Below are 11,709 nucleotides of genomic sequence, written 5' to 3' on the forward strand. Positions count from 1 at the left end.
TCCCTGAAAAGGCGGGAATGAGATGCTGCGTGAAAACGCTATGGGAATATCTTTTCATGTTGCTGGTTGTGAAGCATGTGTGTACCAAACCCGCCCAAAACCCAAATTTTGACTTATATAACCTCGGTCAGGTGACGTCATCTGATTAGATGCACCTGCAGGTTATAAATAGGAGTGAGACAGCAACATTCCTCAGATTGATTTGTCTGAACGGACGCCCGGTCACGTGGGCAGTGCGGCACTGGGACGTAGCATCTCGTTCCCGCCTTTTCAGGGAACAGGGTTACAGCAAAGTAACCCGAGACGTTCCCTTTCAAAGGCTATACTCGATGCTGCGTGAAAACGCTATGGGAATGAGAGTACCAATGTCGCCGCACTGCGAGTGTCTGGACCCCGCATTGTGTAGCGTGTGCGCACAAGGCTGAGAGGTCTCAGAACTATGTCTGGGAAGCTGACTCAAGGACTCGTGAGCCCGGAGTGACAGGAACATCCAGACTATAAAATTTTATAAATGTGTGAGGAGAGGACCAGCACGCCGCGTCACACACTTGTTGCAGGGGAATACCTCTTGCTAGTGCAATAGATGAAGCAATCCCCCTGGTTGAATGAGCCCTGATTCCTAGAGGCAAAGTGAGCCACGAGCCTCATAGGAGAGAGCAATAGCATCTTTCACCCAATGTGACATGGTCTGCGTAGTGGCGGCCGCCCCCCAGTTGCGGCCTCCATAGCATATAAAGAGCTGCTCTGATCTACGCCACTGGCTGGTGCGGTGGACGTAAATCCGAAGAGCACGTACTGGACACAATAAGTAAAGTTTCTCCTGCACCGAAGCTGTAAAAGGCGGAGGACAGAAGGCTTCAAGAACAACAGGGTGCATGTTTGAAAATGGAACTTTCGGAAGATCGTTCGGGTGAGGATGCAGAATGGCCTTGACTAGCCCAGGGGCAAAGTCCAGGCAGGATGGGGAGACTGACAAGGCGCGCAGATCCCCAATCCTCTTGGAGAGGTAATGGCCATAAGAAAAACCATCTTAAGAGTCAGAAGCCTGTCAGGCGCTGACTCTAGCAGTTCGAAAGGAGTGTTAATTAGACCTTTGAGCACGATAGATAAATCCCATGAAGGGATCGTGGTTTTAGTGGGTGGCCTCAACCGTTTAGCTCCACGAATAAAACGGGCAACTAAAGGGTGTTTTTCCACAGTAATCCCCTTGATTGGAACGTGGCAGGCTGAGATAGCGGCCACAAACGTCCTAAGAGTACTAGGGCACAAGCCCGAAGACAACTTATCTGGCAGGAACTTCAGCACTGAAACCATTCGGCAGTGGACTGGGTTCACCTGCTTCATCATGCACCAACTTTCGAAAACATTCCATTTGAGGGCATAAGCTTTCCAAGTGGATGGAGCTCTAGCGGCTAAAATAGTGTCAATAACGCTGGCTGGGAGACCAGCTTGACTTTGTTGGTCCCGTTCAGGGGCCAAACGTGAAGGTTCCAAAGCTTGGGTCGGGGATGAAATATTGTCCCCTGCGCCTAAGACAGAAGATCCCTCCTCACTGGAATCATCCAAGGTGAGCCATCGAGGAGAGATATTAGATCCGAGAACCATACTCTGGCCGGCCAACGGGGTGCTATCAGTAAGAGGCGCAAACCGTGTTGATGGACCCTCGCCAGGACTCCCAGGAGCAGAGATATTGGAGGAAACGCATAAAGGCGTAAATTGGGCCACGTATGGGCCATCGCATCCAGACCCAGGGGAGCTGGATGAGTCAGAGAGTAGTAGAGAGGACATTGTGCTGTCTCTTGGGAGGCAAAGAGGTCCACCTCTGCTGTAAAGAATCTTTCCCAGATTTGGCTGACTATGTCGGGGGCCCCAGCTGGTAAGGGAAGCGTCTGTCATTAGCATTTTGCGACGACAAGACGGACCTAGAGTGGGACCCAAGGTGAGAAACTGAGGTCTGAATACATAGAAAGGGTACGGCGTCCTTCGAGCGGAACCCTTATTCGCCTTCGGGGATTGGCCCTTGTATGAAATCCCCTGGCTCTTAGCCACAACTGAGAAGCTCTCATGTGCAGAAGGCCCAAAGGTATCACCGTGGATGCAGCTGCCATGAGGTCTAAACATTTTTGAAAGTGATAAATAGTCACTTCCTGGTCTAGTCTGATTTCCTTGAGGGCGCTGAGAATGGATTCGACACGAGCGGGAGACAATTGTGCCCGCATAGTAATCGAATCCCATCTGACACCCAAGTATGTTGTCCTCTGAGCCGGAACGAGAACGCTTTTGGTAGCGTTGAGTCTCAAACCCAGCGAATGGAGATGAGCTAGGACGACATCGCGATGTTGGAGCGCTAGCTGCTGAGACTGGGCCAGGATTAGCCAGTCGTCTATGTAATTAAGAATACGGATGCCCTGAAGTCTCAAGGGAGCCAGGACAGCATCCATACATTTTGTATATGTGCGGGGTGACAGAGCTAGACCGAATGGAAGGACCCGTTACTGGTAAGCTTCTCCCCCGAAAGCGGACATCAGAAACTTCCTGTGTTGTGGCAAAACTTTTATGTGAAAGTATGCATCCTTTAAATCTATCGTCACAAACCAATCTTCTGGTTAGATTTGCGAGACAATTATATTGATGGTTAACATTTTGAATCTGTACTTTTTGAGGTAGCGGTTCAAGCCGCGAAGATCCAAAATCAGACGCAGCCCCCCGCCTTTCTTGGGGACCAGAAAATAACGACTGTAGTAGCGTGACTCCCTGTCTGGAGGAGGAACCTGTTCTATGGCTCCCTTCTCCAGCAACGCCTGGAGTTCGTAGTTCAGCAGATGTGCTCTTTCCGGTATCACGGAAGTGTAGACCACGTTGTTGGAACGCGGAGGGCGATGAGCAAACTGAATCCTGTAGCCTTTCTCTACAGTCTTTAGCACCCAGGGAGATATGCCTGGCAGTAGCTTCCACGTTGCCAGTTTCTCCGAAAGGGGTAGAAGTTTTAATACGCGGGGGGGTGTTAGTGATGCGGCATCCTGGAATATAGCAGGATATAACCGAGGCACTAACATATCTCTGGAAGTCGGTGTGGTCCGAAACACCAGAGGCGGCGGAAACTGAACACCAACCCCCTGGGGGTATCCGGGGGGGGCATGCTCTTATAGGAAAGAGCGTTGAGTGGGCGCGTAGGCTTTCAGGACTTAGTCTTTGAAAAGAAGACAGTGCGACGATCTGATCTTTTGGAGGCGGCCTGTGAGGCGCGACGAGCCATACCTTAGTCCTTACGGGGGGGTGCCCGGCTGCTGACGCTCTCCTTCTGTGCCTCTCGCCTGGCGAGATTCCGATCTGGTCGAGGCTGGGTGGCCGAGGGCCTCGACTCTTGAGCACGGCGTGGGAGAAATTTCCCAAAAGCCTGTTCATACAGTTTAGCTTCTCAGACCCTAGTGGCGACGGAATTCACAGCGTCGCCGAATAGGCCGGAAGGTGAGACAGGGGCATCAAGAAGATATGTTTGATCCTTGTCCTTGATGCCTGTCAGGTTCAACCACAGGTGCCTTTCAGCGGTCACCAAGGAGGCCATGGAACGGCCGATTGCACGGGCTGTCTGTTTAGTCGCATGCAGGGATAAATCAGTAACTTCGAGCAATTCCTCATATTCTCTCTTATCTTTAGAGGAGCGTTCTGAGGAAGCAACTTCCATTTCCACAGAAGCAGGAGAACGAGTCTCCTCAACACACCCGTGAGAAGCACCGGAGTGCGCTTGTAAAGTGGAAGGAGGGACATCGGGATCGGGGGAGAGGGTGAGAGAAAGGAGGGACTCCGTCTCTCGCGCCTCGGCCAGATCTGCTTGTGATCCCCATGAGTGCAGCGCGGCTCGTGGTTCCCTAAAGAACGCAAGGCACGCGCGAAGCAGCTTCATGGGGAGAAGATCACAGTGCTCACACTCTCCATTAAGCCCATCGAGAGCGTGCTTCTCACCCAAACATTCGAAGCAGAATGTATGCATATCGCCCTCTGAAAGGAAATTTTTACAAGGAGGGGGACATCTTACTCTAAACTCCGCCATATTATCTGGTGAGTTTTATGAGATTTAATTCTGCTTGTTTTATATTTTTGTTATGCTTTGCTGACACACACACGGGCACAATGTGGTGAAGAAAAAGATCTGAGGAATGTTGCCGGCTCATTCCTATTTATAACATGCAGGTGCATCTAATCAGATGACGTCACCTGACCAAGGTTATATAAGCCAAAATTTGGCTACACACATTTTGGTACACACATGCTTCACAACCAGCAACATGTAAAGATATTCCCATAGTGTTTTCACGCAGCATCAAGTGTAGCCTTTGAAAGTGAACTTCTCACATCATGGTCGGAGAGGATGAACACGTTTCCTGTGTTGGCATTGTCTTTCTGTCTGCAGCCGTTAGTGCCGCTAGGGTTCTTAGCAGAGTTAGCTTCGCTAGTGCTATTTGCATTTCTGGCTGCAGCCTCGAAGCGAGCATGGAAGGTGATACGTCAGAAACATGTCTGCTTTTGTCATACCGGATGTACCGTAGCACTCCTCCGCCTCTTTCACCACCTTCCGAATGTTGTATGATGCAGCCTTGTACGAGTTAATGCCATCCAATGCATGTCCCGCGTTATAGGCAGTAGTGCGAGAATTTAGAGTGTCACAGATGGTCTTATCCACCCATGTCTTCTGATTGGGAAACGTTCTGATGGTAGTTTGACAGTGACTGTGAATGTGATGGTGAATGTTTTACTGGTTTTGAGTTATTGAAAGTTAGTTTAAAAGACAAAAACAAATAAAAAGAGCAGTCGTGCCAGCAGCCAACCTCACCTGCACCGTCTTAGAAATTATCATTACTTTTATTATGTATATATTTTACAGCTACCGGAAATTGGGAATGGTGTCACAAAAATGTAGATCTCACAACATGCACATATTATTATAATTTGGTTACAGAAACAACCAAAAAACATAAAAACAAGGAATTGACAAGTAAAAAATAAAAACGAGTGAAAAATTTAGTTTTCATTTTTTGCTCAGTTCTGTGTGTATAGTTGGTTAAAATTAAACTAAATTTAGTTCATCATATTGTCTAGGTTGTGCTGAAGCTCACGAGGCTAGGTGGCCTCCCCTTCTGCAGGTGTGCGAATGGGCAGGGCCGCGGAAATAGGCACAGCTGATGAGCTATCGCCATGCATCCTGGGTTTCTCCCCGCGCTATAAAAACACATTGGGGAGTGTAGGTCAGGGTCTGTTTGGCTACTGGACTTAAAAAGCAGAGAGTGCGACACACATGCTAAAACGAGGAAAAGTGGTATGCGAGCGGAGCAATGTAACGGGCCCCGGGACTTTAAAGAGGCAAGAGGAATGCGCCTTTGATCTTTGCAACAAAGAAAGCCGCATGCTCACTGTCTGAGCTCCCATGGCTCTTCAACTCTTGCATGGAGCCGGATTTAAGTTACCCTGCGGCCAAGGAAAAAAAGTCTGCTAGGAGGTACATGTCACGGCTCCTGTTTCCAGCTGGGAAAAGATTGCTAGATGATGCAAAGGACTGAAGCCGCGCCCACAGGAGAGTTGGGAGGGGCCAGTCCGGCCATCCCCAAAGAGCAGAGCAATCATGAGGGAACTGTGCAGGAGCCGCTGTTTACGTGGGCCCACACTCGGCCTCCCGCCACCGCTCACCAGCTTGTGCCTGCATGCCAGCAGGGCACTGCCCACCAACCTGCACATGCACATCCTATCTTTCCTCCCCTTTCTTTCCACACTCCCATCTTCAACCCTTTCCTTCCCTATTTTCCTTAAATAAATTATTCTTTTTCCCGGAAGACCTTTCCTCATGTCTGTGCTTTAACGTGCCACCCGTGCACAATAGGACGAACCCGTTACACATGATACAGGTTATATGTATTCATGTGTTGTATAGAACACTGCAAAAAAAATGTTTGTAAACTATTCTAACAAGTTTTTAACAACATGCATTTTTAGAAGAGTGGTTACTCAGAGACCAAAGGTGCCACTTAAAAAACATGACTAGTCATAGCAACTACAACAAAATGCTGTAAAATAAATTCAAATGAAACAAATATGATTCACACTCTATTATACTCCATTCTTCCTATCAGAGACACAACTCAATTAAAACAAATACTGTATCAAATCATTGGCACTGGACAATATTTAACTTCTGTGAAACTTTAGCCTACAGTATGACATGACATCATGATATTTACTTTATATAATCAGTCTTGTCAGAATGGCGTGTTGAGTCTACTGCCTCTAAAAGTACACTGAAAAAAATGACACTTTGAATCAACTGTAAAAAAATTACTTCTATTTTTAACAAGCAATTGTTTTACTCTCAAATTAAATGTCATAAGTTTATTTAGGGTTTAATTTTTATTTGATATTAATATATTTTTTAAGTTATTACAATGTCTTAGGCCAGTAAAACTATTTTTTCTACTTTCTAACAACTTGATTTTAACTTTAGAAACATTTAAAATTTTAAGTACACAAAAAAATGATAAATTGGATTAACTTAAAAAAAAATTCAAGTTGCTACAAGCAATTTTTTTCTTTCTTTTAAAACAAACGTTAGAATATTATTTAAGGTTTAATTTTGATTAAATATGAATAGATTTTTCTCTATTAGAAGTTTTCCCAAAGGAAAAGAAATTCATCTCTCCAAATCAGAAACAAAAGTTATTACAATGCCTTAGGCCAGTCAAACTTATCTTTCTACTTTCTAACAAGTTGATTATATCACTTTAGAAAAACCTAAAATTTAACATTATATTTAAGTTTAGTGTTTACCTTGAAAAAAACAACTTACATTCATGTAGTATAAAGTAATAGGAGTAAATTATGGTAGTAATCTTTTTCATTATTCTTAAGTTAAAAGATTACGTACAAACTTAATTTTATGAATTATACATACAAATCTATATAACGTCTTTTACTGAAATATTTTTTTTATTATCTCTACACCAAAAAAGTTCATTTATGTAGAAAAATTACATTTATAAATAAAGTAAGCAACCTTTTTTAAAAAAATTACGTTCAAAAATGAAGATAATGAACACACAAGTTCTCCTCCAAAAACATTTATTACCATCCTTGAAACGATACATTAACTTTTCTTTTTGTTGTACTATTATTTCTCCAATTAAAAGACAGAAAACAAAAATACAATAAATAAAACAATGCATTTTTAATTTGCCAACCATGTAAAAATCTAACAATTGTTTGACAAATGAAGTGACCAAAATTTTATATTTTACTGTAAGCTATACATTCCCTAAATATTTTTTTACAGGGCCACAAAAGTGTGTTTGGATTTACCAAGATAGCTCAAGTTTAGCGCATTTCTATAGCCCCGTTTCATACGAGGGAATATAGTTTTAGTGATATTACATTACTTACAGTTCAGAAGGTTTTAGACATAACTATAAGTTCATTTCAAACTGGCTTGTTCTGTGTTTAGGTCACTTTCCTATTTATTTTTATGGTACTTAAATATAATTAATTTCATGATATTCGGCACAGCCGACTTAGCGTAGAAACTCTGTGTTTTTGAAAATAACCGCGTTAGTTCGCTAATGCTACTGTACTGTAGGTAATATAGGTGTTTTTAGCTAAACATGGACACAAATGCAATCTAGCAAACACAGACGCAAAACTCAATCTACAAAGTAGTTGTTCCTGACATAAATCATAAGTTTGCTCATGGAAGAGATACATTTAACATAGAAATGACATGAGTTTGCTTTCTTACCTGTTGTTTTCTTTGAAAAACTATGGCCGCCAGCAGACATGATTGAGTCCGCGATAATACTACGTCATGAGGTCATGTGACACGGCAAATTTTTGGTTTGAAGCAGAAATGTCCTTTGAGTAAACGGATTAAATTTAAGTTTAACCAGGAGCTGAAATGTTTGCTTTTAAGCAACGTAAAAATATCAGTTCCATATAGGAAATCAAACATTTCCATCAGATCAATGTAGAAACATACTTTGTATCAATGACACAGCAGTTTCACTTTTTTCAGTGCATCAAACATGGTCTTGTGACAAAGAGTGTATTAGTGCTGAAAGTCTTGAATGTGTTTACCTTCCTTGTGATTGAATCTCTGCTTTGCTCGATTCAAAATGACCTGAAGGCTGTCCTGCTGATCCATCATTCTTGCTGTCCCAGTAACGTGGAGCTTCAATCTTTTTCGTCCATTCCTTCTTTGTCCATCTATCAGACCAACAGCAGTGAAATGCCCAGTGACAGTGTAGAGGTACTGCATGAGTGTGCTTCTGTACATTTTACATAGTTTTAGTAGCTAATCACATGCAAAACTATACAATTGCATAAATTGTGAAAAAACGATGTTAACAACACCTACAACACCTACTGACTGACTGACTGACTGCAGTGTTTCCCCATACACAGGGTATACTCTGGCAGGCTGCCCAAGTATATTTATAGCAGAAATATATTTGCAGATAAATCAGTCTATCTGCAATTCATGATCGATTAACTAGTAGTTGAGAGTTTACTCTTGCGTTAACAGAATAAACAGGTAAACGCTTATACTGAAACACAAAATAAACAGAGCTCTGCCGTCTACGAGAGAATGGACGGGATTCTGGAAACTAAAACAAAAAAATAAAAGATTCTCTCTGGGCTTATGCCCTTACTTAGGATTTAGAAAGAGAGAGAGAGAGCAGAGTTTGTGCTTTGTGCACTTTAACCCGAGAGCGCGCGCTAAACTGATGCATGTCACTCTCCCTCACATTTTCTCTCTCTCTCTCTCTCTCTCTCTCACCGGCGTCGTAAGGAGGCAGAGGCCTCGGTCTCTTCACTTTCCGCGAGCTTGTCTTTTAGTTTTCTTTTCTTTGTCTTTGGCCCTGATACCTTTACCGGTGCCTGTACCGATCCAAACTTCTGGCTGTATAAAACACTTAAAAAAACAAACAAAGAAAGATAACTATAGGCAAAGATCAAACAGGGGAAAAAAAATGGAATTACACAAATCTGAGGAAAATTATATGGAATCTCCAAATAAAAACACTACTAGTACTTTGTTGCACCACCTCTGGCTTTTAAAACAGCCTGAATTCTCTAAGGCATGGATTTAACTAATGACAAACAGTATACTTTATCAATCTGTCTCCAGCTTTGTCTTATTGCAGTTGCCAGATCAGCTTTGCAGGTTGGAGCCTTGTCGTGGACCATTTTCTTTTATTTCCACGACAGATTTTTAATTGGGTTAAGGTCCGGACTATTCGCAGGCCATGCCATTGACATTGTATGTCTTTCCTGTAGAAAAGTTTTCACTGATTCTGCTCTATGGCACGATGCATTATCATCCTGAAAAATAATGCTACCATCACCAAACATCCTTTCAACTGATGGAATAATAAAAGTGTCTAAAATCTCAACATAAACTTGTGCATTTATGAAAGATGTAATGACTGTCATGTCTCTGATACCTTTACCTGACATACAGCCCCATATCATTAATGATTGTGGAAATTTGCATGTTTTCTTTATACAGTTGTCTTTATAAATTTCATTGGAACGGCACCAAACAAAAGTTCCAGCATCATCACCCTGGCCAATGCAGATTCATCACTGAATATAACTCTCATCCAGTCATCCGCAGTCCAAGATTGTCTTTCTTTAGCCCGCTGAAACCTTGTTTTTTTCTGTTTAGATGTTGATGGTTTTCGTTTGGCTTTTTTGTATGTAAATCCCATTTCTTTTAGGCGATTTCTTACTGTCTGGTCACAGACATTGACTCCACTTTCTGCCAATTTGTTCCTCATTTGTTTTGTTCTGCATTTTCTGTTTTTAAGGCATATTGCTTTAAGTCTGTGGTAGCAGCCTGTGGATCTGCCCATTCTGAACAGTTTGTGCTTCGTTACAAACATGACTGTACATTAGTGTCTCACAGATTCCAAAACCTGCTCTGTACATATTAAATTCCTTTCAGACACAACCCTTTCAAGAATCTAAATTTAGTTTAAAGGTCAGCTTCATGTCTCTCATTCTGTAAGTCACATTGATAAATCATAGGTCGGTCCTAGTAATAGTTACAGACAGGTACACACAGGATACTTGGGGTACTGTAGATTAGGGCTCATCCAAAAATGTAAAATAACATTTTTGATGTAAAAGCAAAAAGTCCAGTGTGTATCTAATTAAAAAATTTCTAATTTAAAAGTTTGTCATAAAGATGTGTCACAAGTTCTGTCATGCCTGTGGTGTTTGTTAGATTTTAAGTCATGCATTTAAAAAAACAACAACAGAAAAGTGAGTTTTTGCTTTTTTCTCAATCTTTAGTACAGCAGCAAAACCTGTTTCAGTGCTTTTGGTTGTTAAAAAATAATAACGATGAGATTTAATACACTTTTATGTTTTTTAGGTACCAGCTGAAGTTGTGATCAAGTCCTTTACAGAATACGTAAAGAAATAAGCAGCAGAAAACTATAAGGAGATTTCCATAAAATATGAATCATTTAATTAAATATATACAGTATTAATAATAATAATAAAAACATTATACATTTTTAATGTGCAGAACTCTCAAGGACATTGGCAAAGGATCCATCCCTCCTAGAAAAACAGACAGACAGAAACAGGATGAGCTCTGTAGACTGTAAACTCCATCATGTCTTACTCTCTCAGTTCAGCAGGAAGTCACACTCTAAGAGTTGTTGGTTGAAGAATCTCCTTCAGAGGCTGTAAAACATTCACATCCATCACAAAGTGACTAAACACTGTGTATAAATAATGTAGTGGTTTTAAACATCATTTATGGATCATAAAGGTTCACTTACAGGGTTTGGGTGGAACAGGTTTGAAGGCTGAAACACAGATGATGGACAGACAGTTAGTAATAAATCAGTCTACTGGATTTACTTTCACAAGACAATTAGTCAATATCAGCTTATTGTCTCGTCTAATTTATCAGTTCAACTTAAACAGAAGCAAAATATTTATCAGATCCCCTTTCAGGAATTAGAAAGTATAAATCTGTTCTCTGAAAACTTCACATCTGCCTCCTTCCTCCTCTCACCAGAGTTCTTCTTCTTCCAGACCACAACTCCAGCAACAACGGCGACGAGAGCCGCGACTACAGCAGTGATGATAGCAATTGGTGCTCCACCTGATCCTCCACCTGTTAAATCAGCACAGAGTCTTTATTATCTGCTGCAGAAAGAAATCAGCTTTCACTCTCTACAGCTCTAGTTTATTAGGACCTTTTGGTACTTCTCGCACTAACTCCTTCTCCAAGCAGCTGTGCTGAATCACGCAGGTGTAGATGTGTTTCTGCAGCTCCTCAGCTGGGACTTTCAGAATGCTTCTCTTCTGGAAGCTTCCATCCTGGTTGGGTAACTTTATTCTTTATCGTAGGTCAGCCCACAACGTGACGTCGGCAGCGTCTTTCACGAGACCTAATAAAATTATATTTGAAATAAAATACACAAACATAGTATCTACTGTGTATTAGTGATGGGTCGTTAATGAACTATTCATTCTTTTTGAACGAGTCTTTAACGTGACTCAGTAGAACGAGTATTTCGGAGAGTGATTCCTTCATTTTCTACTGGGAGCGCATGCGCAAAGCATCGCAGAACCTCCCTAGGTCATGTGGAGAAAACAGAAATGCGTACAGCGGAACCTTGGATTACGAGCATAATTCGTTCCGGAAGAGGC

At 42.2% G+C, this 11,709-nt stretch overlaps 1 long non-coding RNA gene across 1 annotated transcript in view; it reads right to left on the reverse strand.

Annotated features, from left to right (window-relative positions):
* LOC128509432 (uncharacterized) overlaps positions 1-11,100 on the reverse strand; it is a 31,033-nt gene extending 19,933 nt beyond the window's left edge. The window contains exons 1-2 of the long non-coding RNA XR_008356043.1: positions 11,069-11,100; positions 10,670-10,856 (exon numbers count right to left, since the gene is read on the reverse strand). This is a non-coding gene — a long non-coding RNA (uncharacterized LOC128509432). The remainder of the gene's footprint in view (positions 1-10,669; positions 10,857-11,068) is intronic.
* Positions 11,101-11,709: the final 609 nt, after the last annotated feature.

Source organism: Clarias gariepinus, chromosome 21, assembly GCF_024256425.1.
Source record: "Clarias gariepinus isolate MV-2021 ecotype Netherlands chromosome 21, CGAR_prim_01v2, whole genome shotgun sequence".
NCBI classification, from domain to species: Eukaryota; Metazoa; Chordata; class Actinopteri; order Siluriformes; family Clariidae; genus Clarias; species Clarias gariepinus.